Raw genomic sequence first — 27,790 nt, 5'->3', positions numbered from 1 at the left:
ACTCACTCTTCTCAGGTTCTCCAGCTGACTGCCTCCAGTAAACACATGACCTGGTTGTAGCCTCAGCTAGCCAGGTTCACCTAATTAGTACATCTAGTGCTAAGATTTAACCCTGTCCTAGTTGGCTTTCCTACAATATAAACCGATGTGAATAATTTTCTGCCCAATGATGACAGAAGTATTCTAGGAGTGATACCTTTATTGGCATTGGCTAATCAGAAAATAATGTTTGCAATCTTTCAGAGCACAGTGGCTCCTTCTTCAGGCAATATTACAAATAGATTAATAAGAAACAAGCACAACATTTAGAGAATACTACAGCAGGACATTTGTTCAGGGAGGTGGGAAAGTGTGATGCCTCTGAAAGATAAGCCAAGGTAATCAAATTAGGAATTTTCTTACAAATGGAGATGCAGTGGGAATAATGTTCTTACTTATCTGGAGTCTGTCTGGTGGATGTGTGAATTGTATCCATGTAGTGACTCATAAATCCAGGTGTTAAATTGAGTCCTAGTGTCAACCAATTAAACATCTTCATTTGTTTGAATTCCCAAATTTTTCTTTCCCTGTGGTCCTTAAAATGACCTTTTAGTACTAAAGGTACCTTCGCACATAACGATTTCGTTAACAAGCTTTTTGTGACGTAGCAACGATATCATTAACGAAATCGTTATGCGTGACAGGGACCAACGATCAGGCCCCTGCTGGGAGATCGTTGGTCGCTGGGAATGATCAGGACCTTTTTTTTGGTCACTGATCACCCGCTGTCATCGCTGGATCGGCATGTGTGATGCCGATCCAGCGATGTGTTCACTGGTAACCAGGGTAAATATCGGGTTACTAAGCGCAGGGCCGCGCTTAGTAACCTGATGTTTACCCTGGTTACCATTGTAAAAGTTAAAAAAACAAACAGTACATACTCACATTCCGATATCTGTCACGTCCCCCGGCGTCAGCTTCCCGCACTGACTGTGTCAGCGCCGGCCGGCCGTAAAGCAGAGCACAGAGGTCTTCCACATTACTGGAAAAGCTAAATGGCTCCTCGCTCCCCAAAAGAAATTCAACAAATTCTCTGATCCTAAATCCAAATTCCCCCCAATTCCCTTCTGAGCCCCAGCGTGCCTAAACAACATTTAGCACCCACATTGGCATTTCTGTAGTGATGAGAGCGACCTAATTTACAGGCGCGTGTCTCCAGAAGCACACGCTGGGCATAAGGTACTGGTCACTACAAAGGCAGTTTGCAATTTCACTCAGCAACATCCATTGCTTCTTGTTTCTGGAAAACACCCATGGAGTCAATATTGTCACTACATCTGTAGATAAATTCCCAAAGGGCTATAATTTCCAAAATGGGGTCACTTGTGGGGAGATTCTGCTTTTCTTTCAAATATTTTTATTAACATTTTAAAACTTTTTACCGTGCATTTTTCAGTAGCTTGTAGTATGTTTCGCTTTTAGGGAAATTAGGGAAAGGAAGAGGGAGGGAGGGGGATGAAAAGGGTACGGGGAAAGGTAAGATAAATAAAATAGGTATGTATGTAATCATTTTAAAAAACATATTTAGACAAGTGTCGGTTGCTTAGGGTCCATACCTAAAAGAAAAGGCAGATAAACATATATGCACACACCAAATTTTGCAGGAAAAAAAAGAGATCAGTAGCATACTATACAATCTATAAAACATCTGAAAAGCTTAGAATATGCTGTATATTCAAATCTAAGAAATCTAAAGAAATGTCAAAGGCTTAAATAACACTATATATATAGACGTTAGTAAGTGTAAATCTGCCTTGCCTCGGGTCTCCCTTCAGTAATCGCAGACCTTCCACTGGAAGAGTCTTAGAAATCCAGTGTTCGTGGGGTAAAAGTTCGGCTCAATCAAAAAAAAAAAATGCTATGAAAGTGGAAATGGAGAATGAAGTTTTTACCGCCCTAACCTGCGGTTATGAAATATTGAAGATTTGTTTTTACATTTTCTTGGGTAGGTCAACAGACCTGCTTTGTGAGGAAGATACCTCAAGAGAGGCCTTTGAATTTTAGTCCGATGTAGCCAAGGAAGTCGTTTCCTTCTTCTTGAGAAGAAATATAAAAGAGATTCATCGCATATTTGACTTGGAGAGTCGAGGATCTAGTCTAGATGTAGGAAATCCCAGCTCGTCGAAGGTCAGATGTAAATTGGACAAGAGCTTTCCTTTTTCTTAAGGTGTCTTTTGATAAGTCCTTAAAGAAGACTAAGCCGCTGTATGGGGATGCAAGGAATTTTGGGTCATTTGATAGTCCGAAAAGTGCGTTTTTTTATCCAATTTGGGTAGAACGAAACAACAACATCCCTTGCTATATCTTGTGGTAGGGAAGGTGGTCTACACACCTTGAAGGCTTTTTCAATCAGACAGTTCTTGCCAATGTTAGGGAAAAACAAAGTAACCATTGAAAAGATATATCCCTTTAGTTGATGATTCTGAACTGACTCAGGGATCCCCCTGATTTTTACATTGTTCTTTCTCTTAAAATCTTCATAGTCAAGTAAGCTGGTTCTGAGATAAGCCATATCTTTTTTGATTTTGTCTAGTGGATCAGAAATTGGTGTTATAGTTTGAACAACGTTGAGGTTGAGGTCTTTTTTTAAAGCGTTTGGCGAGTCAGGATCGGAAGCCAAATCAGCCGAGACTCCAGCAGAGATTGAATGAGTGACGTCAACCATTTTTGATAATGAGTCTCTAAAAAGATTTTTAATAAAGGATTCTGAAGCAATCGTATTGTTGCTTCCCTCTTGCTCCGAGAACTGAGTCTCAAGACTTATCAGAAAATCATTTTCGCCTTCTTTAAAGACCTGTTTTCCCATGTGTTTGACTGAGGCTAGAAGGGCTTTAAGTATGTTAACCATAAATCCTACTGTAGTGTGGTTGTCGGATGCAGGAATGTTGTCAATCTGTAGTAGGTGGGCGGGTGACCCACTGTCAATAAGCCTTCCAGTTGAACTAGAGTTTGCATATATGGCTTCCTTCTTTGTGGAAGAATAGGAGGATGGGGAAGAGTCAGAAAAGTCACTTTCTCCGGATTGAGAAAAGTCTGTAAATTCACAAAATTGTTCAGAATGTACGCTTTCCAAACTGACTGATGATGTCATAGAATTACCCGAGTTGTCTGTTAAAGTCTCGTTATCCCTGATATCAACAGGGGTGCTTCGGTCATTATTTGTATGTAGGGAGTTAATTTCCCTAAAGAAATCAAAGCACAGCTGCCTTAAATTCTTATCTATTGTAGAGGGAGTACCAGATGTGTCCCTGGTGAGACTCAGAGGCTCATTTGGGGTTAATCTTCTAATTGTGCCATTTTCCCACCTAACCCCCAGATTTTGGTCAGCAAGAGGTGAAGCACACCGAGGGAATTTTTGATGCACTGACCTTAAAAACATCGTTCTATCCCCGGTTTCCCCAGAGTTGGAGTAATTAATGTGATGCTGATTATTATAAACTATGTCAGCACTGCTAGATGTAATGTGAAGAGCCTCCAAGGTTAGCTGTGATATATTTTCCAGGGCCGGGGGTAATATTGCCTCACTGTTTGTTTGCACGAGCTTTTGTTCTCTGTCATTTTGTGTTGCTGCTAGCTGAACAATTCACTCAGCCTGGTGTGGGCTAAGTTTATCAGACTGATGCTGCTCCAGCGAGGGAATCTCCCTCTCCTCCCCTGTCTCCCCCAATGCCCCAGATTCCTGCACCACATGCGACCTCGGCACAAATACCTGTGTGTTGTAATTTAGTCCTCCTTGTTGCTGAAATCCAGCTGCGGTAGTCCTCATGAGCGCTTGTCCCTGTGTGACCGCTGCTTCCTCCTCGTTTCCACGTCCCTCCCGCCGATTATCTGTGCGTGTGGATGTGTCCACCGCAGCCCTGCGATTGCTCACCGCCGCTCCCCGGGATCCTGCAGGCTGCTGTTTTCTGCCGGTGGGCATTCCTCTCTCTGTAGCCGCCGCTCTGATTACAGCTCCTCCCCTCCGGCTGCTGTCGCGCTGATCCTCTGCAGATCTCCGGTCTCCGGCCGTCCCTGCCGCTTCAATGGTACCTGGAAGCCGAGATCCCCCCGCCGCTCCGCATCTGGTGTAACAGCTGGGTTTGGGGTGATCCCCGCTTAGCTTGGAGCTGGCTGTGAGCCAGCCCTGGGAGTACAGGCTTGTTCCGGTTTTTCTCCGCGGCCTGCATGACTCCGCTGTGTACCCTGATCTTCTCACCGCCTGGAAAGGGGTTTTTCTCCCCCAGGGTTGTTTTTTTCTGCTTGTGGCTAGGTCTGGTCATGGTTTGGTCTTAGATAAGACCAATATTTCCAGTTTTTAGTAAGCTTTTTGTTGCTTTTTGAAGGGAATAGCAGGAGCTCCTGTAAAATGCGACTGCTCCTTTTCCTCTGCAAGCCACGTCCCCTCGAGATTCTGCTTTTCTAACACTTAGGGGCTCTTTATATGGAATCCACAAACTAGTCTAGGAAAATCTGCGTTCCAGGAGGCAAATAGCGCTCTGTCCTTCCTGAGTCTCTCCGTATGGCAAAGTAGTACTGTACAGCCACATATGGGTTATTTCTACATTGATCAGAAATTGTGGGACGAATTCTGGCATCATTTTTTCCCAATGTGAAAATGTAAAACTGGGCCAAAACACAATCTTGGTGGTAAAAATGTAAATTATTTTTTCTTCACTGTCCCATGGTATAAAAGTTTGTGACACACCTGTGGTGTCAATGGATCGCCCCCAGAGTAGGACAATGGGGTACTCGGCACCGGGTCCTGCAGTTCGGGGGATGTCACGGTGGCTGATCCGGTCCATGGCCCTCAAGGGTGTCCAGTAAAAGAGGTTATATAGGGGCGAGGTGCAGTAAAGAACGAGGAGACAGGTTTGCAGTCTTTTACCTTGTTTACTGAAAACTTCAGATGGTATCCTCAGCCCGGAGCGCCAGATGACAGGGCAGGCAGAGTCCGGTCGGTCTGAAGGCAATTCCAGAGTCCCCTTATCCAGGTGGAAATCAGTAGCCTTCCTACTAGCGCCTGGGTGTTGTAGTACCTCCCTGCTGAGCTTCTCGGTAAGGTTCTCACAACTCTTGTAGATGTTCTGGATGTAGTTTCTTCCTCTCTGTCCCCCAGGTGGTGTGGATAGGACAAACCCATATGACTGATGGCCTGAGGCTTGTTTATAGGAACACTATAGACGCCCTGATCCCCACAAGTTGCCACCGTGTCTTCTTAGGTGTTTAGGTCGGACAGCTAACTTGGAATTGACTGCCCTGCCAGTCTCTGGAGCAAGGCTTAAAGACAGTTGCTCCCTCGGAGTCCCTGGCTACCGGCTCCTGCGCTTCAGAAAGGAGCAGCTTGTTCCTGGCTGATCTCCCTCTGGAATTTCTCTCTCCTGTGCCCTGCTTTCCAGCACACTCTCTGCAGTATGTTCACCTTTTAGTGTCTTTTCCTAGGAGTTACAGCACGTCATGCCAGCAAAGCTCCTCTTCTTCTGTCTGCCTGACAGGAACTGACTCCCTCCAGATCAGGATGTTAAATAGGGGAGTTCACCCTAAACAGGCTTAGAGCTCCCCCTTCTGGTCTGGAGTGTGAACATGTTGCATCTGTGTAATACCTGAATGTGGTTGTCTTTCATTGCCTTCAGACATGACATCACTTCTCCCCTGAAAGGATAATGACATCACTGCGACGACCAGGACACTGGGGCGCCGCATCAATATAATCACTGCACCTCTAGATGAATTCATTGAAAAGTTTATTTGGTAAAATGGGGTCATTTATGGGCGGTTCTGCTGTTATAGCACCTCAGGGGCACTGTCAATGTAACATGGCACCCTCAAACCACTGCAGCATAATCTGCACTGTAATATGGCTCTACTTTCCTTCTAAGCTTTGCACTGTGCCTCAAAAAGTAGCTTTCAACCACACATGGGGTATCGGTGAACTCAGGAGAAATTGCACAACAAACCTTGGGGTCAATTTTCTCCTTTTGCCCTTTTGAAATAAAAAAATTTGTAGCTAAAAAAAGATTTTTGTGGGAAAATTGTGATTTTTTTTATTTTCACGGCTTAACGTTATAAACTTCTGTGTGTTAGGAGTTGAGTTTCCTCTGCTGCACACGCGGAATCTCGATCCGTGTCTGCTGCGGTCTCCCATTCTGCTTCGGCCGCAGTGGGCTCTGCTCAGCAGAGGCGTCGCTGGGACTGATTCTGTGCAAAGGGTTACTGCTGCCTTTTCCGGCTCTCCTGTTGTACCCTGCACTGATCTGCGGCAAGCGGGCTTCCCTGGGACTAAGTCCTTATTTGCACACACTGAGCATGCCCAGGGCAAGATCTCCCGTTGGAGATCGAGGGTCACATGCTCAGGTACTGCAGCACATCCCATGGGTCCTTTTGGGAGGTCCTGAAAGGGCAAAACTTCTGTAGCTGTTTCCTGTGCTGCAACTATATAAACTGTGCATGACCGCACGGCCATGCGCTAGTATTGTCTTGATAATATGTGTGTGTTGTGAGTGAAAGTCGCTCTTTAAAATACCCTCCCTATTGGATGACTGTTCGCGGAAGGTGTATGTTTGCTATCTAGCACCCGACTTATCCAACAGCACGTTACACACATAACAGCGTCTAGTTGCTGTGACCGCCTGTACGGCGCCGTGCGCTTCCTCTGCGCTTTCCTTACCCAAGCCTGGGTGGTTAGTGGCGTCCGTCAGTGCGGCACTGCATGCACTCTCGTGCCTTTATATACTATTTTTATAGTTTCCTTACACACCCAGTTGCGGTGTTGTGCCAGCAAGTGGTCTAATCGGACTTCAATCCTGTGTTGGGGTTGTGTTCGCTGACTTCTTGCTCGCGTTCTATGTGCGGTACCGCGGTCCTGTGACTCAACAGGATCGCTTCCTTCACGCAGGGTGAAGTTAACCCGTGCGTGTATACTTATAGTACCGCCATATAGTCCGTCTTACTAGCAGCAGGGTTTTTACCTGCACGGTGGACCTCGGACTGTGAACGCACCTAGTTTCATATCTTCTATACTTGGTGCGTTCCGCCAGTCCTTAACATAATACTAGCGCCAAGGTCTGGCTAGTAATGACGGACGATCAGCGTTTACAGCGGTACATCCAGCAGCTGGAGGGAAGGTTGGCGGCTCTAGAGCGTTCAACCTCAGCTGTGGATGTTACTGCTGTCGCTGTTTAGGCTGCAAGTGTGGCTGCAGCTACCTTGTCCACCGCCGCCCCTGTACCGACGCTATCTCGCCTCCCGCTACCAGAGAAATTTTCTGGTGACAGTAAGTCCTGTAGGGGTTTCGTGAGTCAGTGCTCAATACATCTCGAGCTTCTGGCCTCTCGTTTCCCTACAGAGCGGGCTAAGGTGGGCTTTATCATATCCTTATTGTCGGACAAGGCTACGCCGCTGTGGGAGCGTGGCGATCATGTGGTGCAGAGTGCTCCGTTATTCCTGAGCACTCTGAAACAGGTCTTTTTAGGACCTCATGTCACCCATGATACGGTGCTCCAACTGTTGGCATTGACTCAGGGCTCGTCCATGGTCAGCCTTTTTGCCGTCCACTTCCGCACTCTAGCATCTGAGCTGGAGTGGTCGGATAAAGCCCTTATCCCTATATTTTGGAGGGGGCTGGCTGACCACGTTAAGGACGCCCTGGCCACTAGGGAGATTCCCGCCACACTGGAAGAATTAATAACAGTATCTACTCATATTGACCTCCGTTTTCACGAGCGGAGGTTAGAGCGAGCCCAGTGTAGGCAGAGGTTTCGGCTGGCTCCCACCTTCGCCAAACCTTTGGAATCTCCAGTCCAGGCTCCTGAGCCCCATGAACCTAAGGTAGTGTCACGAGCGGGATCTAAGTCCCGGACCACTCGTGCACCCCAGGTTTGCCATGTATGCCAACAGTCAGGACATCTTGCCACCAGATGTCATCAGCGGTCAAGGAAACGTCAGCGTCTAGTGGTAGTAGGTGGAGGTGCACTAGACACTGCGCTGTTTGCCTCCAAATTGTCCTTTAAGGGGACAATTACTTTTGGCTCATCCTCCCACTCGGTAGAGCTCTGCGTGGATTCTGGGGCGGAGGGCAATTTTATGTCTTCTGCTTTCGCCCAACGTCACGCAATACCCCTGGTTATGCTACCTCAACCAGTAACGGTACGAGTTGTGAATGGGTCGACACTCCCCGCACAGATAACACATCAGACCATCCCTTTTACTCTGTCCATGTCACCATCCCATCAGGAGATTATATCTCTGCTCATCATTCCTGAGGGGATTGATGAGGTCCTGTTGGGGATACCTTGGTTACGGTACCACTCTCCTCACATCGAGTGGTCCTCAGGCAGAATTCTGGGATGGGGTGAATCATGTGGGGGTAGGTGTCACCGAGAGTGCGTTCAGGTTGCTACTACTGAGGTACCCGCAGATCTATCCTCTCTCCCCAAGCAATATTGGTCTTACGCAGATGTGTTTTCCAAAAAGGCGGCGGAGACCCTTCCGCCCCATCGCCCCTATGACTGTCCTATCGATCTCTTGCCTGGTGCGGAGCCTCCCCGGGATCGAGTTTATCCATTATCTCTCCCGGAGACGGAGGCCATGTCTCAGTACATTCAAGAGAATCTGGCAAGAGGGTTTATCAGGAAGTCAGTGTCACCTGCTGGGGCAGGGTTCTTCTTCGTGCAGAAGAAGAATGGGGAACTACGTCCATGCATAGACTACAGGGGTCTTAACGCTATCACCGTTAAGAACAAGTATCATTTGCCCTTGATATCCGAGCTCTTCGATAGGCTTCGGGGAGCTAGAGTGTTTACTAAATTAGATCTGCGGGGTGCTTATAACCTGATTCGCATCCGTGAGGGGGACGAATGGAAAACGGCGTTTAACACCAGAGATGGGCACTATGAGTATCTGGTGATGCCCTTCGGGCTCTGTAATGCCCCAGCCGTTTTCCAAGACTTGGTCAACGACATCTTCCGGGATATGCTTTCCACCTCAGTTGTAGTCTATCTGGATGATATTCTCATCTTATCTCCAGATATAGACTCCCACCGGAGAGATGTTGGCAGAGTCTTCGACCTCCTACGGGCAAACTCTCTTTATGCTAAGTTGGAGAAGTGTATGTTTGAGCAGGAGTCTTTACCGTTCCTGGGCTATATCATCTCCGCCCAGGGATTGGCTATGGATCCTGCCAAACTACAGGCTGTGATGGACTGGCAAGAGCCCCATTCTCTTAAAGCGGTGCAGCGCTTTATGGGGTTCATTAACTATTACCGCCAGTTCATTCCCCACTTCTCAACTCTGGTAGCTCCCTTGGTAGCCCTCACCAAGAAGGGAGTGAATCCCAAATTGTGGTCGGAAGAGGTCTCCAAGGCCTTCACTTCTATTAAGTCCCACTTTGCTAGCGCTCCCATCTTACATCGTCCCGATGTGGATAAGCCATTCCTAATGGAGGTGGATGCCTCATCCGTTGGTGCTGGAGCAGTCCTCTATCAAAAGGATGCTCAAGGTCGGAAGCATCCATGCTTCTTCTTCTCTAAGACCTTCACGCCAGCGGAGAGAAACTACTCCATCGGGGATAGGGAGTTGCTAGCAATGAAATTGGCCTTTTCAGAGTGGAGACACCTTCTGGAAGGTGCGCGGTTTCCCTTCCAAGTTTACACGGACCACAAAAATTTGGTCTACTTGCAAACAGCCCAGCGGCTAAATTCTCGCCAAGCCAGATGGTCCTTGTTCTTTTCCCGGTTCCACTTTTCCCTTAATTTTCTCGCCGGGGAGAAGAATATTCGTGCTGACGCTCTCTCTCGCTCCCTTATGTCAACTGAAGAGGAGGAAGAGGAGCCTCGGCTTATTGTCCCTTCTGAGAGCCTGAGAACCGTAGCGCCGGTTTCGCTGGAGTCTGTGCCTCCAGGCAAGACTTTTGTGCCCATTAATTTGCGACCGGAGGTTCTCTCTTGGGCTCATTCGTCCAGGGTGGGTGGACACTTTGGGACAAAGAGGACATCTGAGCTACTGGCGAGGACGTACTGGTGGCCGCATATGCTCCGGGATGTCAGGGATTATATTCTGGCGTGTGTCTCCTGCGCCAAAAATAAATCTCTGCGGCAAAGGCCAGCTGGGTTGCTCTATCCCTTGCCGGTGGCAGATAGGCCCTGGGAGATGGTCGGGATGGACTTTGTCATGGGTTTACCCAAATCTCGCGGCTGTACCATCATTTGGGTCATCACCGATCATTTCTCAAAAATGGTGCATTTGGTGCCGCTACCACGGTTACCTTCTGCACGGGCCTTGGCAGCGTTGTTCATTAAACACATCTTCCGCCTACATGGTATGCCTGACAAAATTGTCAGTGACCGGGGTCTGGAGAGAGCTTTGTCGTCTTCTCAGTATTGAGTTGAATCTCTCTTCCGCTTATCATCCCGAGACGAATGGGTTGGTAGAGAGGGCCAACCAGACCTTGGTCACATACCTGCGACATTTTGTTTCAGCCAGGCAGGATGACTGGGCATCCTTGCTATCGTGGGCAGAGTTTGCGCTGAACAACACCGTAGCCGACTCCACTGGACAAACCCCATTCCTCCTCAACTATGGTCAGCATCCACGGGTACCTGTGCTTATGCCCGTGTCTTCCGCAGACTCCAGGGTGGCAGACTGGGCTGTGGAGGCACGGGATATTTGGGACCGCACTCAGGATGCCATTCGGGCCTCTAAGGAGAGAATGAGGTCCTCCGCCGATGCTCATCGGCGCCCCGCTTCGACCTTTGCTCCTGGCAACTTGGTGTGGCTCTCCGCCCGTAACATCAGGCTGCGAGTTGAGTCCACTAAGTTTGCTCCTCGCTACTTGGGTCCCTTCAAGGTCCTCGAACAGGTTAATCCTGTGGTCTACCGTCTGGCCCTTCCTCCACGCCTTGGTATCAACGACACCTTTCATGTGTCCCTCCTTAAGCCCGTATACATGTCCCGGTTTTCTGAGTCATCTGCCTAGACATCGGGTTCGTCTACGGACGATTTCGAGGTGAACGCTATCTTGGGGTGCAAGGTGGTACGTGTCAAAAAAATTTTTTGGGTGGACTGGAAGGGTTACGGCCCTGAGTATAGGTCCTGGGAGCCTGCTGAGCACATTCGGACTCCGCAGCTTATTGCTGCCTTCGAACGTAGCGAGGCCCAAGGAGGGGGGGCCCTAGGAGGGGGGGAAATGTTAGGAGTCGAGTTTCCTCTGCTGCACAGGGGGAATCTCGATCCGTGTATGCTGCGGTCTCCCATTCTGCTTCGGCCGCAGTGGGCTCTGCTCAGCAGAGGCGTCGCTCCCAGCGTCTCGCTGGGACTGATTCTGTGCAAAGGGTTACTGCTGCCTTTTCCGGCTCTCCTGTTGTACCCTGCACTGATCTGCGGCGAGCGGGCTTCCCTGGGACTAAGTCCTTATTTGCACACACTGAGCATGCCCAGGGCAAGATCTCCCGTTGGAGATCGAGGGTCACATGCTCAGGTACTGCAGCACATCCCATTGGTCCTTTTGGCAGGTCCTGAAAGGGCAAAACTTCTGTAGCTGTTTCCTGTGCTGCAACTATATAAACTGCGCATGACCGCACGGCCATGCGCTAGTATTGTCTTGATAATATGTGTGTGTGTTGTGAGTGAAAGTCGCTCTTTAAAATACCCTCCCTATTGGATGACTGTTCGCGGAAGGTGTATGTTTGCTATCTAGCGCCCGACTTATCCAACAGCACGTTACACACATAACAGCGTCTAGTTGCTGTGACCGCCTGTACGGCGCCGTGCGCTTCCTCTGCGCTTTCCTTACCCAAGCCTGGGTGGTTAGTGGCGTCCGTCAGTGCGGCACTGCATGCACTCTCGTGCCTTTATATACTATTTTTATAGTTTCCTTACACACCCAGTTGCGGTGTTGTGCCAGCAAGTGGTCTAATCGGACTTCAATCCTGTGTTGGGGTTGTGTTCGCTGACTTCTTGCTCGCGTTCTATGTGCGGTAACGCGGTCCTGTGACTCAACAGGATCGCTTCCTTCACGCAGGGTGAAGTTAACCCGTGCGTGTATACTTATAGTACCGCCATATAGTCCGTCTTACTAGCAGCAGGGTTTTTACCTGCACGGTGGACCTCGGACTGCGAACGCACCTAGTTTCATATCTTCTATACTTGGTGCGTTCCGCCAGTCCTTAACACTGTGAAGCACCAGGGGGTTCAAGGTGCTCAACACACATTTAAATAAGGTCCAAAAGGGGCCTAGCTTCCAAAACAGTCACTTGTGGGGGGTTTCCACTGTTTAGACATATCAGAGGCTCTTCAAACGCCACATGGTGTCCGCTAATGATTCCATCAAATGTTTATTTCAAAAAGTCTAATGGTGTTCCTTCCCTTCCAAGCCCTGTTGTGCGCCCAAACAGTAGAATTCCCCCACATATGGGGTATCAGCGTACTCAGGAGAAATTGCACAACAAATTCTATAGCACAATTTCTCCTTTTACCCTTATGTAAATGCAAAATTTGAAGCTAAAATTATTTATTTGGGAAACATTTGATTTTTTTTTATTTCCACAGCTCTACGTTATAAACTTCTGTGAAGCACCTGTGGGTTGAAGGTGCTCAATACACATCTAGATAAGCTCCCTAAGGGGTCTAGTTTCCAAAATGGTGTCACTTGTTGGGGGTTTCCACTGTTTAGGCACATCAGCGGCTCTCCAAACGCCACATGGCAGCCGCTAATTATTCCAGCATATTTTACATTCAACAAGTCAAATGGTGCTCCTTCCCTTCTGAGCCCTGCCATGTTCCCAAACAGTAGATTTGTGAAAGGAAAAAAAATTAGGACTAAAGTAAAATTTTTGTGAAAGAAAAGTAAATGTTTATTTTTCTTTCCACATTCCAAAAGGGTTAATAAACTTCTTGAATGTGGTTTTGAGTACCTTGAGGGGTGCAGTTTTTAGAATGGTGTCATTTTTGGCTATTTTCTGTCATATAGGCCCTTCAAAGTCACTTCAAGTGTGAGGTGGTTTATAAAAATAATGGTTTTGCAAATTTTTTAACCCTTATAACTTCCTAACCAAAAAAAATTATGTTTCCAAAATTGTGCTGATGTAATGTAGACATGTGGGAAATGTTATGTTTCAACTATTTTGTGCAATATGACTCTCTGATTTAAGGGCATAAAAATAAAAAATTTGAAAATTGCTAAATTTTCGCCTAATTTCAGTTTTTTTTGCAAACAAATGCAAGGATCATGTCAAAGAAATTTTACCACTATCATAAAGTACAATATGTCACGAGAAAACGATCTCAGAATCACCAGGATCCGTTGAAGTGTTCCAGAGTCATGACTTCATAAAATGAGAGTGGTCAGATTTGTAAAAATTTACCTGGTCAGGAAGGTGAAAACAGGCTTCGGGCAAAGGGGTTAATGTAATGTTGCGGAGACAAAAAAAAGCAATTCTGGCGTTTTGACTTTTTTTCCCGTTATGCAGTTTACCAATCAGATTAATTCTTTTTATATTTTGATAGATTTGGGCGATTATGAACATGGTGATACCAAATATGTGTATTTTTTTGAATTGTTTTATTTTGAATTGGGCGAATGGTGGGGTGATTTAACCTTTTTTTTAAATATATTTAAAAACATTTTTCTTTACTTTACACTTGCTTCAATAGTCTCCATGGGAGACCAGAAGCTGTGATCATCTAATCGATTGTGCTACACAGAGCAGAGTTTCACTCGGTATGAGCGCCGACTGCTGGCTGGCGCTCATAGCTATCCAGCTATTACAACCACAAGGTTCTGCTGCAGACCCCGGATTGTCATGCAGGATTAGTGACGCGCTTCTGGCATGACCGTGTCAAATTCCGCTGTCAGAGATTGACAGCGGCATTTAACAGGTTAACAGCTGTGGGTGGATCGTGATTCCACGAGTGACTGTTAGGGGCACATGTCAGCTGTTGAAATCAGCTTACATGTGCAGGAAAAGATGTGGCTTCAACATGCACATGTTGTGAAGGGGTTAATATTGCTTGGTTATTTTTTTAAAGAGGATGTCCAAAGCATCTCAACCTGACATGAGAAGAGTGGAAAGACATTGCTGTGCGTGATAAGGACACTTTCCGAAACAACCTTCCAATTCTTTACTTTTCTTATCTGTTTAATAGGATACCCTGCAAAGTAGCTGAGACAAGTTATGCTTGGGATGGTTGTTTACATCACCAACTGTGTTAATCATGGATATATGAAACTGAAGTAAATAATTCAGAGCATTATACACTTCACATCTATCTCTGTATGATGTTATTCTGCTTTCCAGCCAGTACTACAGTGGGGGGAAAAAGTATTTAGTCAGCCACCAATTGTACAAGTTCTCCCACTTAAAAACTACAGATAATGAGTGGAGGACAGAGGAGCCTCTTAAAGAAGAAGTTACAGGTCTATGAGCCAGAAATCTTGCATGTTTTTAGGTGACCAAATACTTATTTTCCACCATAATTTGCAAAATAAATCTTGCCAAATCAGACAAGGTGATTTTCTGGATTTGTTTTCTCATAGTTGTGGTCTACCTATGATATCAATTACAGGCCTCTCTCATCTTTTTCAGTGGGAGAACTTGCACAATTAGTGGCTGACTAAATACCTTTTTACCCCACAGTAAGTAACAGCTTCCAGGAAGGACAGCCCTCTTATCTAACAATGACTATTCCCCTGTGTGAGTACTTTGATGTTGAAGAAGATTTGCTTTCCGTGTAAAACATTTCCCACATTCAGAACATAAAAATGGCTTCTCCCCTGTGTGACTTCTCTGATGTCTAGCAAGTTTTGATCGAACACTATAACATTTCCCACATTCTAAACATGAATATGGTTTCTCTCCTGTGTGATTTCGCTGATGTATAACAAGACTTGATTTCCCTCTAAAACATTTCCCACATTCAGAACATAAAAATGGCTTCTCCCCTGTGTGACTTCTCTGATGTCTAGCAAGTTTTGATTTAACACTATAACATTTCCCACATTCTAAACATGAATATGGTTGCTCCCCTGTGTGATTTCTCTGATGTGTAACAAGACTTGATTTCCCTGTAAAACATTTCCCACATTCTGAACAAGAAAATGGTTTCTTTCCTGTGTGGCTTTTTTGATGATTAACAAGGTGAGATCTCTCTGAAAAACACTTTCCACATTGTGCACATGAATATGGCTTTTCCCCTGTGTGAGTTCTCTGATGTGTATCAAGATAGAATTTCAATGTAAAACATTTCCCACATTCTGTACATGAAAATGGCTTTTCTCCTGTGTGAATTTTCTGATGTCTATCAAGTCTTGATTTCATGCTGTAACATTTCCCACACTCTAAACATGAATATGGTTTCTCCCCTGTGTGACTTCTCTGATGTTGCATGAGTTGATATTTCCGTGTAAAACATTTTCCACATTCAGGACACGGAAATGGTTTTTCCCCTGTGTGAGTTATCTTATGTGTAACAAGATGTGATTTCATTATAAAAGATTTTCCACATTCAGAACATAAAAATGGCTTTTCCCCTGTGTGATTTCTCTGATGTATGACAAGAGATGATTTAACTTTAAAACTTTTTCCACATTCGGAACATGAAAATGGCTTCTCCCCTGTGTGATTTCTTTGATGTGTAACAAGATTTGATTTCACTGTAAAACGTTTCCCACAAACTGAACATGAAAATGGCTTCTCTCCTGTATGACTTCTCTGATGTGTAAGAAGAGTTGATTTCACTGTAAAACATTTCCCACAATGTGAACATGAAAATGGCTTTTCTCCCGTGTGACTTCTCTGATGTGTAACAAGATGCGAATTCACTGTAAAATATTTCCCACAATCTGAACATGAAAATATCTTCTTTGCTTTGTAGATTTTTTGAAGTTCAACATCTTTTCTGCTATTTTCATTTTGATTAACAGTCTGTGATAAATTAGTGTATAGGACCTGTTGAAAAGTATCAGATTTTCTGTGTAGGGCTGGAGGTATATTTGAAATAATGGCATGCTCTTCATCTGTATTTGGTGGGACACCATGATCTTCTGCTTTAAAAACTGAGAATGTCAGATATTCTTCTGAGCTCCTAGTACAGTCATCTGCCGAGAAAAAAACTTAATATTTTTTTCCAATAAAAATGCCTTAAAATTTCATTACTCATTATAATACATTCTATAACATTTATATACAAATTGAAGGAAATTTTATTATCAACTAAGACAGTGGCGGCAACATTAGCATCAAAACAGGGACTGATAGTTTATGTTGTTAGGACACCAGCATGTGCCCTTTAATTGTTTAATTTCTCTGTTGGACCCAATTTTTTCATAAGTCCATGTTTTAATGAAATATTTAGGCGATACCCTTGCAAGGGCTTGTAAGTAGAGTTGAGCGAATTTGCTCGGGTCCCTGCTTATTCGGCTTCCTGAATCGCACTGGCTGATCAGCTGTTCAGCTCCGCAGCTGCATGTGTCACGGCTGTGTGACAGTCATGACACATGCATAGAGCTAACCTAATTAGCTGACAATGTACTGGGACTCCTGTGTTAATGGTGTGTGCACACTACCTGAGTACTCAAGCTGCGAAAAGCCACCTGAGTGTGCACTATAAGGTCTACGGAGAAGATATCAGAGGTGCATGCTGGATTAGCATAATAACTTGACACAAATAAGAGCAGAGAGAGCCAGTCACAACACAGGAAAAACTCATAGTCAGGCTCTGGAGCCAGGATGGGCAAGCAACAATATAGTTTCTGCATTTTTTTAAGTATCATGTAGCCCACTGTACTGCACACTGAACTTTATACTGCTACTTTCTAATTTATAGATATATTGTTTTGTAAATGCATTATATTGCACATTGACAGAGTTCTTTTTCTTTGTTTTTGATATTTGAACAACATATATACTGAATGTACATGTCTAACCTTATTAGATGTTTTTAGATGTCAAATTAACAGTACAAGAAGGTCAAGTCCACACAGAGGTTTTCTGTAAGCCATCGGCGTCAAATTCTTTATTGCATTACAATAGTTTCCATCCGCATTACACAAAACAGGCTTTACCATACAGCCAGTTTTTAAGAGTGAAGAGAACTAACAGTAGGGCAAGCGGTTTTAAAAGACAATCACAAGAACTTTATATGAGGTTTGAGGAACGGGGTTACTACCGTTCACTATTGGATGCGGCTTTAAAAGGGTCCGATGACAATAAGGGTGATGGTTTCTCGGTAGATGGAAATAATAGAAGGGGTAAGGATAAAAAGTTCATATTCTGTTTCAAATTTGGTCCTATGGATGGGTACATCAGATCCATTATTAGGAAAAATTGGTACATTTTAGGTAAGGATGCAGATTTAGCAGAGATGTTTGAAAAGGCCCCTTATTTGCATGCTGTCGCGGTAAAAATATAAGAGATTTACTAGTCCGCAATTGTTTTGTGAATGACCAAGAGAATTGGTTGGAAGCTGGAATCCCAAAAGGGAATTATAAATGTGGCCATTGCAATTTCTGTTCTTCCCATATAACGGGTAACAAGTTAAAAATTGGGGCGATTTACCATCAGGTACGGCATTTTATTTCCTGTAGGACTACACATGTAGTGTACATGATTACCTGCTCGTGCGTTTTTTTCTATATAGGTAAAACTATTCGCCCGTTGTTTATAAGAGTAAGAGAGCACTTTCATTCAATTCGAACAGGGAAAGGAGCCCCTCGGCTTATTAGTCATGTAAGGCAATTTCATGAAGGTAACACAAACACACTTCGCTTTGCGGGTTTAGAACAGGTGAGCTTACAGCAGCAAGGTGGTGACCTTCATAGAGTGCTCTTGAGAAGTGAAGGAAAGTGGATCTTACGAACAGATGCAACAGGCCCATTAGGCTTGAATGAAAAGATCGATATATGGCAGTCTTTTTGTAAATATCGTGGCAATGAATTCTGTGTTTTGTATTTCAGATTTTTGTGCTCTATCGATGGGGTTTCTTTATATTTATGTTGTTCAAGTGTTTTGTTGTATATTCACATTCTGGGAGGTGGGTATATTGTACCATCATGACCACAAGAGATTATTTATTATTATTATTATTATTATTTATTGTTATTGCGCCATTTATTCCATGGCGCTTTACATGTGAGGAGGGGTATACATAATAAAAACAAGTACAATAATCTTAAACAATACAAGTCATAACTGGTACAGGAGGAATGAGGACCCTGCCCGCGAAGGCTCACAATCTACAAGGGATGGGTGAGAATACAGTAGGTGAGGGTAGAGCTGGTCATGCAGCGGTTTGGTCGATCGGTGGTTACTGCAGGCTTGTCTGAAGAGGTGGGTCTTCAGGTTCTTTTTGAAGGTTTCGATGGTAGGCGAGAGTCTGATGTGTTGTGGTAGAGGGTTCCAGAGTAGGGGTGATACGCGAGAGAAATCTTGTATACGATTGTGAGAAGAGGAGATAAGAGGGGAGTAGAGAAGGAGATCTTGTGAGGATCGGAGGTTGCGGGTAGGTAAGTACCGGGAGACGAGGTCACAGATGTATGGAGGACACAGGTTGTGGATGGCTTTGTACGTCATGGTAAGGGTTTTGTAGTGGAGTCTCTGGGCAATGGGGAGCCAGTGAAGGGATTGACAGAGGGGAGAGGCCGGGGAATAGCGGGGGGACAGGTGGATTAGTCGGGCAGCAGAGTTTAGAATAGATTGGAGGGGTGCGAGAGTGTTAGAGGGGAGGCCACAGAGCAGGAGGTTGCAGTAGTCAAGGCGAGAGATGATGAGGGCATGGACTAGGGTTTTTGCAGATTCATGGTTGAGGAATGAACGGATTTGTGAAATATTTTTGAGTTGAAAGCGGCAGGAAGTGGAAAGGGCTTGGATATGTGGTTTGAAGGAGAGATCAGCGTCAAGGATTACCCCGAGGCAGCGAGCTTGTGGGACTGGGGAGAGTGGGCAGCCATTTACTGTAATGGATAGGTTCGTTGGGGGGGGTCGCGTGAGATGGGGGAATGATGATGATGAAGAGATGGGAGGCTCCTGTGATTCCAGCAGGTAAAAGGTGCCTTCCCACTTCCTTTCGTTATCAGGACCCGTGGAAGCGCGGTAGCACGAAACGGCCGTCGTCCGTCTCTGTCCACGTTCTGGCTGCTGTACAGTGCACATGTCTCAATAAAGGATCGCTATTTTTAGGACCGGTGAGTGCACTCCTATTTTTTTCTATTATGGACTATTGCTTATATTGCTGGATTTGATGCACCCGAGGGTCCTTCGTTTGGGCAAAACTGGCATGAGCAGCTGCACGTAGCTGTATGGTACATTGGTCATTTGAGTACAGCGGTGCCGTGACGTTTTCTCTTCAGATTGAACTTATTATGGGTAATTCACTATTAATCAGGCAACAGAATATGCATGGCTGTTTGATCTATGTGTAACTTTTTGTGTGTTGTTTGGTATGTTATTTACAATACACTTTTTTGCTTATTCATGATGTTCTGTGCACACTTCTTAATCATAAGTATGTGCGTTTGTAATTTGCAAAACTCTTAAAACCTTTTTTTTCCAAAATTAGCAAAATCACGAATCTTTAAGATATACCCCATTCCCTCATTTTACTTCCTTATATCTTCAACACCATGTTGATAGTGTTGGTTTATCTTCCTAGTTCATACAAGTTTACAACGCTGAATATTCTAGCAAGAATCTTTAGCCAATCACAGGCCCTGTGAGCTTCTGTGCTCTCATCCCTCAAGGAAGTGTATATAAACAGCATCTGAATACAGATTTTTGCAGTTCATAGTAGTTCCTGAAAGAGCATGGACTGGCACCTAAAACGGCACTCTAAGAGTATGTTTCCACGTTCAGGAAACGCTGTGTTTTTGACGCTGCGTTGAGCCACAGCGTCAAAAACGCAGCGTCCAGATGTTACAGCATAGAGGAGGGGATTTCATGAAATCCTGTCTTCACTATGCATTAAAAGACTCATGCGGCAGACCCGCGGAAACACACGTGGCGCGTCTTTTAAGAACGCAGCATGTCCTTACATTGCAGAAACAACGCAAGGACAGCGCAGGTGACCTGCCAGTGACCTCAGGTGCAGATTTGGTCAGGATTTTACCTGCATAAAATCCTGACCAAATACTGATGCAATCCTGAATGTGGACACATACCCTAAGAAGATAGAAAGACATCGAAAGTAGCAAAATAAGGTTATGGAGAGTATGGAGAATATCACAAAAATTCATAATGTTGCAAAAGCAGATTAATAGTAAAAAGAAAAAGTTTATTTACCCTTTAGCAATGCAGACTGGGGTTATTTGCTCTGTTCTGTGCAATGCAGAATGCTTTATCAGACTAATCAGTAAGTGAGCATGTCTGTGGCTCATGTCTGTAACCTTTATCTCTGTTCTCCTGAATGATGTTCTAAACTGATTAATAACCAAATCAAGGTTGAACCTCTATTCTAGAGGATTATATTCCAGATGCTTTTGTTGTGACAAAAAGTACAATGAAAACAAAAACGCTGGTAATACACAGAAGAAAGAAACTGACTCAGAGGCGATCTATGAGAATCTCCTTATGAGAGAAGGTATAATTATTGTGCTGGAGGTTGTATCTTCTTCTGCATTGGGCCCAAGTACTGTATATACACACACTTGTACAAATTACAGAAATCATTAATACAACTGCCTCTCATGCAACCTGATCCTAGGGTTCTTTTTCCACAGGTGTGTCTATCGTGCATTAACAAAAAAAAGTTTTAGGCTGAAGCTGCTTTTTTAGAGTGAAAATGGGTTTCCTTCTGTGCCTCAATTTTCCATTCACCTGACCCCTCCAACTAATGGCTGCAGTCCGCATTTGTGATATCAATTCTTGAAAAGTACTTCACTGAATCGAATAACAGACAGCAGTTTCTATCCCAGGGACATTTCAAGTTGGTTGATATGCAGGTGTGCACAAGACATACGTTATTTCTTAACATTTGTCGACATTAGGTCGAGAAGTTTGGAAAGTTATTTGGGCACGCTTTAGGTCTGCACGAAACAAGCGTTCTCATCAAAAACCCACCAAGCTACCTTGCTTGTTCCTAATACTCCATGGACCTATGGACTTTATAGTAGATTGATCCAAAACTTCATATTGTAGATATTTAGATAATAGTAGACCGATTCTCGAAGTTGGATCACTTTGTTCTTTTCCCTGGTGTTCCTACAGCTGCCTGTCGGTCCATGGATTACAACTGTGTGTTGTCTTAAACAGTGGCGCACAGCTTTTATCAAAATTTTGGAATGGAATCTGTGTAGCATTGGAAATTTGATCAGATTTCTCTCTGTTCTATCACCCTCATACCAAAGGCCAAAGAGAATGAGTCGATCATATTTTGAAGAACTATTTTCAGTGTTTGGTTTCATCACTATTAGAGAACTGAGAAAATTTGCTTCTGTGTGTTCTACAAAATTTATACACTGCTCAAAAAAAACAAGGGAACACTTAAATAATTCCACATCCTAGATATCACTAAATGAAATATTCCAGTTACAAATCTTTATTCATAGCATAGTGGAATGCGTTGAGAACAATAAAACATAAAAATGACCAATGTAAATCAAAATTATTATCCTATTGAAGTCTGGATTTGGAATACTCAAAATCAAAAGTGGAAAATCAAATTACAGGCTGATCCAATTTCAGTGGAGATGCCACAAGACAAGGAAATTATGCTCAGTAGTGTGGGTGGCCTCCACGTGCCTGTATGACCTCCTTACAACGCTTGGGCATGCTCCTGATGAGGTGGCGGATGTTCTTCTGAGGGATCTCCTCCCAGACCTGGATTATATCATCAGTCAATTCCTGGACAGTCTGTGGTGCAACATGTCCTTGGTGGATAGAATGAGAAATGAAGTCCCAGATGTGCTTGATTGGATTCAGGTCTGGAGAACAGGCAGACCAGTTCATAGCATCACTGCTTTCATCATGCAGGAACTGCTAACACACTTCAGCCACATAAAGCCTAGCATCAGAAGGAACCAAGGGCCCACTGCACCTGCATATGGTCTCACAGTGGGTCTGAGGATCTCATCACTGTACCTAATGGCAGTCAGGGTACCCCTGGCTAGCACAACACATGGGAGGGATGTGCGGCCCTCCAAAGAAATACCTCCCAACAGCATTACTGACCCACTGCCAAACCGGTCCTGCTGGAGGATGCTGTAGGTAGCAGGATGTTCTCCAGAGAGTCTCCAGACTCTGTCACGTCTGTTACGTGTGCTCAGCGTGAACCTGCTCTCATCCGTAAAGAGCACAGGGAGCCAATGTTGAATCTAGTAATCTTGGTGTTGTCTGGCAAATGCCAATTGCCCTGCACGGTGTTGGGCTTAAAGCACAACACTCACTTGTGGAAGTTGGGCGCTCATACCACCCTCATGGAGTCTGTTTCTAACAGTTTGAGCGGACACATGGATGTTAGTGGCCTGCTGGAGGTCATTTTGCAGGGCTCTGGCAGTGCTCTTCATTGCAAAAAGGAGGAAGTGGTGGTCCTGCTGCTGGGTTGTTGCCCTGCTATGGCCCCCTCCACGTCTCCTAGTATGTGGTCCATGCTCTGGACACCGTGCTCAACGATACAGCTACCCATCTTGCCACAGATTGATGTGCCATCCTGGATGTTCTGCACTTCCTGAGCGTACACCGCCTTATGCTACTGCACCTCTAGAGGTGAGAACAATTACAAAATGCAAAAGTGATCAAAATAACAGCCAAAAAGGATGAGAATAGAGAAATGTTCTGTGGTCACCACCTACAGAACCACTCCTTTATAGGGGTTGTCTTGCTAATTGCCTATCATTTCTACCTGTTTGTTCAATTTGCACAACAGTAGGAGAAACTGCTCCACAATCAGTGTTGCTTCATAATTGGACAGGTTGATTTCACAGAAGTGTGATTGACTTGGAGGTATGTTGTGGTAAGTGTTACCTTTTTTTGAGCAGTGTATAATCAAAATCAACTATACCACAATCATTTCCATTTCATAGCTTCTTTTTATAATATAAAGAAGTATACATCCATCATCTATCTTGCTGTTTAAATGGTCAGAATGAAAAGAGTCCAAAATACCACTGTAGAAGAGGAGGAAAACTTTGTTCCAGTTTGGGTCAGGCAGAGATATAGTCAGTTAAAGAACACCTGCACATGGGCAATGTTTTGGGGGTCCTCTACCTTTCTCAAGCATTTTTGAGGCAGGTTAATCAGATCAGCATAAAGCTGCACATTCCAGCATTATTTGCAGATTCCCAATTTTTTCAAGTGTCCATTTCTGATTTTCAGTGGCTTCTCCAGAAGTCCCTTTTGTTACCTGACAGCCCTCTAACATTCATGGTGACTTCAAGATCAAATAAATTTTGAATGTTAAAAGATTCAGAGGAAAACTATTATCCTGCAGATTGGTTAAAGCTATAATCCAAAGGTAAAAATTGTAAATCAGCCCTGTATTTTTTTTTCTGTGTGGAAAATATTAAAATTGCAACACGATGGAAAAAGTCGTGGAAGCATGTTAATCATATCGAAATGATGAAAAAATGAAAACCAAATTTTCAAAAACAACTCAAATTTATTCACTATTGAACTTGAGTGCCGTCACTCATTTTGCATGCAATCAATTAGGTTATTTATGGTTGTCTGAGGAATGGTCTGTCAATTGGGCAAATCACCTCTCCAATTGCCGATCAATGATGTACCAGATGTGCTGGATGGAAGATAAATCCGAAGATGTTCTAGTCATGGTAGAACCTTAAGGCGATGCAGGTTGCTCAGTAGCAACATGTCGCCTGGTGTTGTGGTAAAAAATGGTCATACTGCTTGTAACATGAACAAGTCAATGTAATCGCCCAACCTTTAGTGTATCTGCAATAAATACTACTGGGGTCCGACTACCATACATTATGACACCAGACACAATAATTCCAGGAATAGGACCGGTTTCTCATACATCTGTAAGCAGCCTGTGTGACCTAAACATGCTCATGCTTTAAAGTAAATAAATTGAGATGTTTTGAAAATGTTGTTTCCATTTTTATATCATGTGCATATCATATCATCAATATGTCTATCCATCCTGTGATTTCCAACATTTTGCAACTTTTTCTTCTTGGAGTTACAATATCAATGAGGAGTGTAAAAATAGTGTATTTAATTTATGCTTCTAATCATTCTGTCAGTAAAATTTATGTAAACAACTAAAATTTTGTACAAACTCTAAAATTCAACAAAATACCGTAATTGTTGAATTTAGTGGTCACTACTCACCTGTGCGGTTATCTGTAGGAATCTCCTCTTTACACTGCTCAAACACATATGTCTCTGTAGTATTAACACTGATCAAATCTTTATCCTGAAAAAAAATAATATAAAAGTCAAAGACAGATGCAAAAGTTGCGTGAAATGATTTTTAAGGACAGAAGAAATATTTTAATGTGATGACTAAAGCTGAAATGACAGCACTAAATATCACATAGCTGCAGGTCTCCTGCATGAACCCAACCTGTCGGCTTCTATTTCTAACCTGCAGTCTCCATAACCAGAAATTGTGAGAAGATCCAGACAACATCTAATGTCCATTATCAACTTTATCTTGTAATATCCACCAAGTATAAAGCATACACTGAATGGGCAACATATTAGGGTTCTCGCACATTGCGCTTATCTTCACGTTCATGGGTACTCTGAACCCCTTGGCAAAACAGGATTCAGGCGTATGTGTCGATGGAGCCATAGACTATAATGGTGCCAGCAGAACGACTGTGCCCTCTGCCATGCATCAAACAGGAAACAGACACACAGATTTAGTAGGCTCGCTGTTATGTTCCTGGAACCAACCCATTACTATATGACACGTATGACATGGAGAATAGTCCTTCTGTCAAAGGATAAACAGCTACTGTAAAAGGAGGAACATGGTTGACCACAATTCTTAGGTACTTTGGTGAGCCCTAGTGTTCAAACATCAATCCACTGTATCAGAGGACCTAGAACCTACTCATAAAACATTCCCCACATCATTACTCCTCCTACACCGGCCTGATAAAAAAGGTTAAATTGATACATAATGATGGGTCTAAATTCTGAACACATCAGAATGGTGCCACAGAAATCTAGATTCATGAGACAAGACGTTTCCTACTGCTCATTGACCAAATTTTTCCACCATTTCACCTATTGGAGTCTCCTTTTTTTTGCCTTAGACAGCAATGACTCTCAAACTGGTGGTCTTCTGTTATAGCCCATCTAAGCTAAAAAAAAACAAAGATTTTTTAATTTGGACACCTTTGTTGGTCATCCCAGTCTCCGGCTGGTTCATTCTTGACATCTGACATCCTTCTCTTACCCCTTTCATTGACAAGTTATGTCCACACAATCCACTTATATTGGAGGATTTTACTTGATTACAATATTCTAAACTCTTGATGCCAATGTACGGAAAAACCCACAAGGTCAACAGTTTTTGAAATATCTTCCATGGCTACTCTATCACTGATGACTGTCTCGGTCAAAGTCTTTCAGATTGTTTGATTTTTCTATTATACTGTGGATTCAAACGTAAACTGATCCACAGAAAACTTATCATTTAAGTTTCTTCTGCACTCCCGGATCATAGGCCTAATTTCCAGAAGCTCCAATCATAAAGTGAAGGAGTGTTTAATAAATTGGCCGTACAGTGTAAAATACTGATGGATAATAGAATACTTCTACACATCATAGGGAGATTTCATGACACCTTCTCTCCATCTACCTGATCATCCTGAGGAACATTGGGATCTTCTTGTTTACAGTCCTGTGGAAGAAAAGGACAGGGACAGCTCTCTGGTGTTGTCATCTTACTGGACAGAACTGGAGGAAACACATAAAGGGACTGAATTCATTCTTTGCATGCAGATAATTATAGGCCGTGTGTATTTAGTCCAGTCTATTACCTGGTGATGTGAAGGGCTGGGAAACCTCCATCATGACGTCCTTGTACAGATCTTTGTGTCCTTCTAAAAACTCCCACTCCTCCATGGAGAAATAGACAGTGACATCCTGACACCTTATAGGAACCTGACACATACAATGATACCGTCATGCCCTGATACCTTCATAGCCTAACTGTATAATCTCCCAGCATTCCCAGCAGTGTCACCTCTCCAGTCAGCAGCTCAATCATCTTGTAGGTGAGTTCTAGGATCTTCTGGTCATTGATGTCCTCATGTATAAGGGAGTCCGTGATTGGGCTCAGGGGTCTTCCCCATTCCTCAGACACAGGGGCATGACAGTGCTCACTAGAGGTCTTCTTCACTACTGTGTAATCCTGGTTATGGAGAGACACATTAATAAATCTCCCTACAGACATTTTCAGAGTCCTCACCTCTCCAGTTTTGTCCATCTGTTATACCCCTAGATAAGAATGATGTAATGTGACATCATCATAATTTCTCACCTCTCCAGTAACACGGAAGAGGATCTCTAGGGTGAGGTGTAATATCCTCTCCGCCATCTTGTCCTTGTCCCTATGCATCCTTGATGGGTCAATCAGGAAAATTCTCTTACATAGGCGATCTCCACTGAGAGGATCAGATATTGTAGGGATCTGAAAATGGTAAGAAGATGAGCCAATGTAAAATCATGAAGATTCATGGGTGATTACACAGTTAAAAAAAAAAAAAACATTCAGACGCTATGTTTATGTAAAAATAATAAAGTTATGGCTTTTTGAAAAAGGGGGAGAAAGAGTTTTATCTAAGAAGTTAAAAATTATAGAATTAAAATGGATGCCATCATGTTTCACAGAAAAAAAATCTGTCCTGTCCTCTCCTGTTAATATGTACAGGTGACACTAATCATGTGCAATATGAAGCAAAGATACTGAGATCACAATCTATGCTACGGAATCTCTCCTCAAGTCAAATCAGTCACTCAACATTCAGAAAGACACAGCGGAGAGCAGAGAGAGCAGTCTTTCCTTTCCTAAGCACTCCAGATATCTCAAGTATTAGCTCAGACAGACAGGGAGGACAGCAGTGTAAGCAGTCTCTCCTCACCTTGAAAGAAAAAAAAAAGTTGGAACGCGGAGATATTAAATCTAGAAAATTAAGCAGATAATTGGTGATGAGTGAATGTGCACAAATAAGACGTTATCTAAGCATGCTCAAGGGCTAATTCAGTGTCTTCGGCATGCTCGAATGATATATTAGAGTCTCCGCACCTGCATGTCTCAAGGTTGTTCGTCAGCCACAACAAATGCATGAATTGGCTTTTTGACGAACAATTGCGAGACATGCAGCTGTGGGAACTTGAACATGTTATTCGAGAACGCCGATGACACTTGGTTAACACCCAAGCAGGCACGGATAACACCTTATCAGAGCGCGTTCACTCATTACTACAGATAATCAATGTAATGTGTACCCAAGAATGGTACAAATGAAATCCAAAAATGTTAGCATTTTGTCCAGACCTTAACAGGCTAATCAGAGGAGTAGCAATGGAATTCATACAAGGAGGTGAAACACAAGTTGGCTCCCAAACTGGGTAAAACGTGCTTAGAATTATTAATTACTAATATTTATTTATTATTAACTTAATTCTAGTGGTTGTGAACACCCCAGTGGGTGCTCAGACGATAAGAATCAGAGATGAGCTAATTTGTTTGGAAAACGATCACAAAACATAAATTCGGCATGAATATGGCACACTCGGAATCGTGATCTGAAACACGAGCAAAAAAAAAAAAAAAATTGGTAACATTCGGTAAAAAGTACGTAAAAATATTT

General features: G+C 43.7%; 1 pseudogene; it reads right to left on the bottom strand.

Annotated features, from left to right (window-relative positions):
* Nucleotides 1-14,579: 14,579 nt before the first annotated feature.
* LOC138666670 (zinc finger protein 850-like) overlaps nt 14,580-27,790 on the bottom strand; it is an 89,074-nt pseudogene continuing 75,863 nt past the window's right edge.

The sequence above is a fragment of the Ranitomeya imitator genome, chromosome 2, assembly GCF_032444005.1.
Source record: "Ranitomeya imitator isolate aRanImi1 chromosome 2, aRanImi1.pri, whole genome shotgun sequence".
Classification (NCBI taxonomy): domain Eukaryota; kingdom Metazoa; phylum Chordata; class Amphibia; order Anura; family Dendrobatidae; genus Ranitomeya; species Ranitomeya imitator.
The sequence above is the reverse complement of the archived record's forward strand: the minus strand, read 5'-3'. Positions and strand labels throughout refer to the sequence as shown.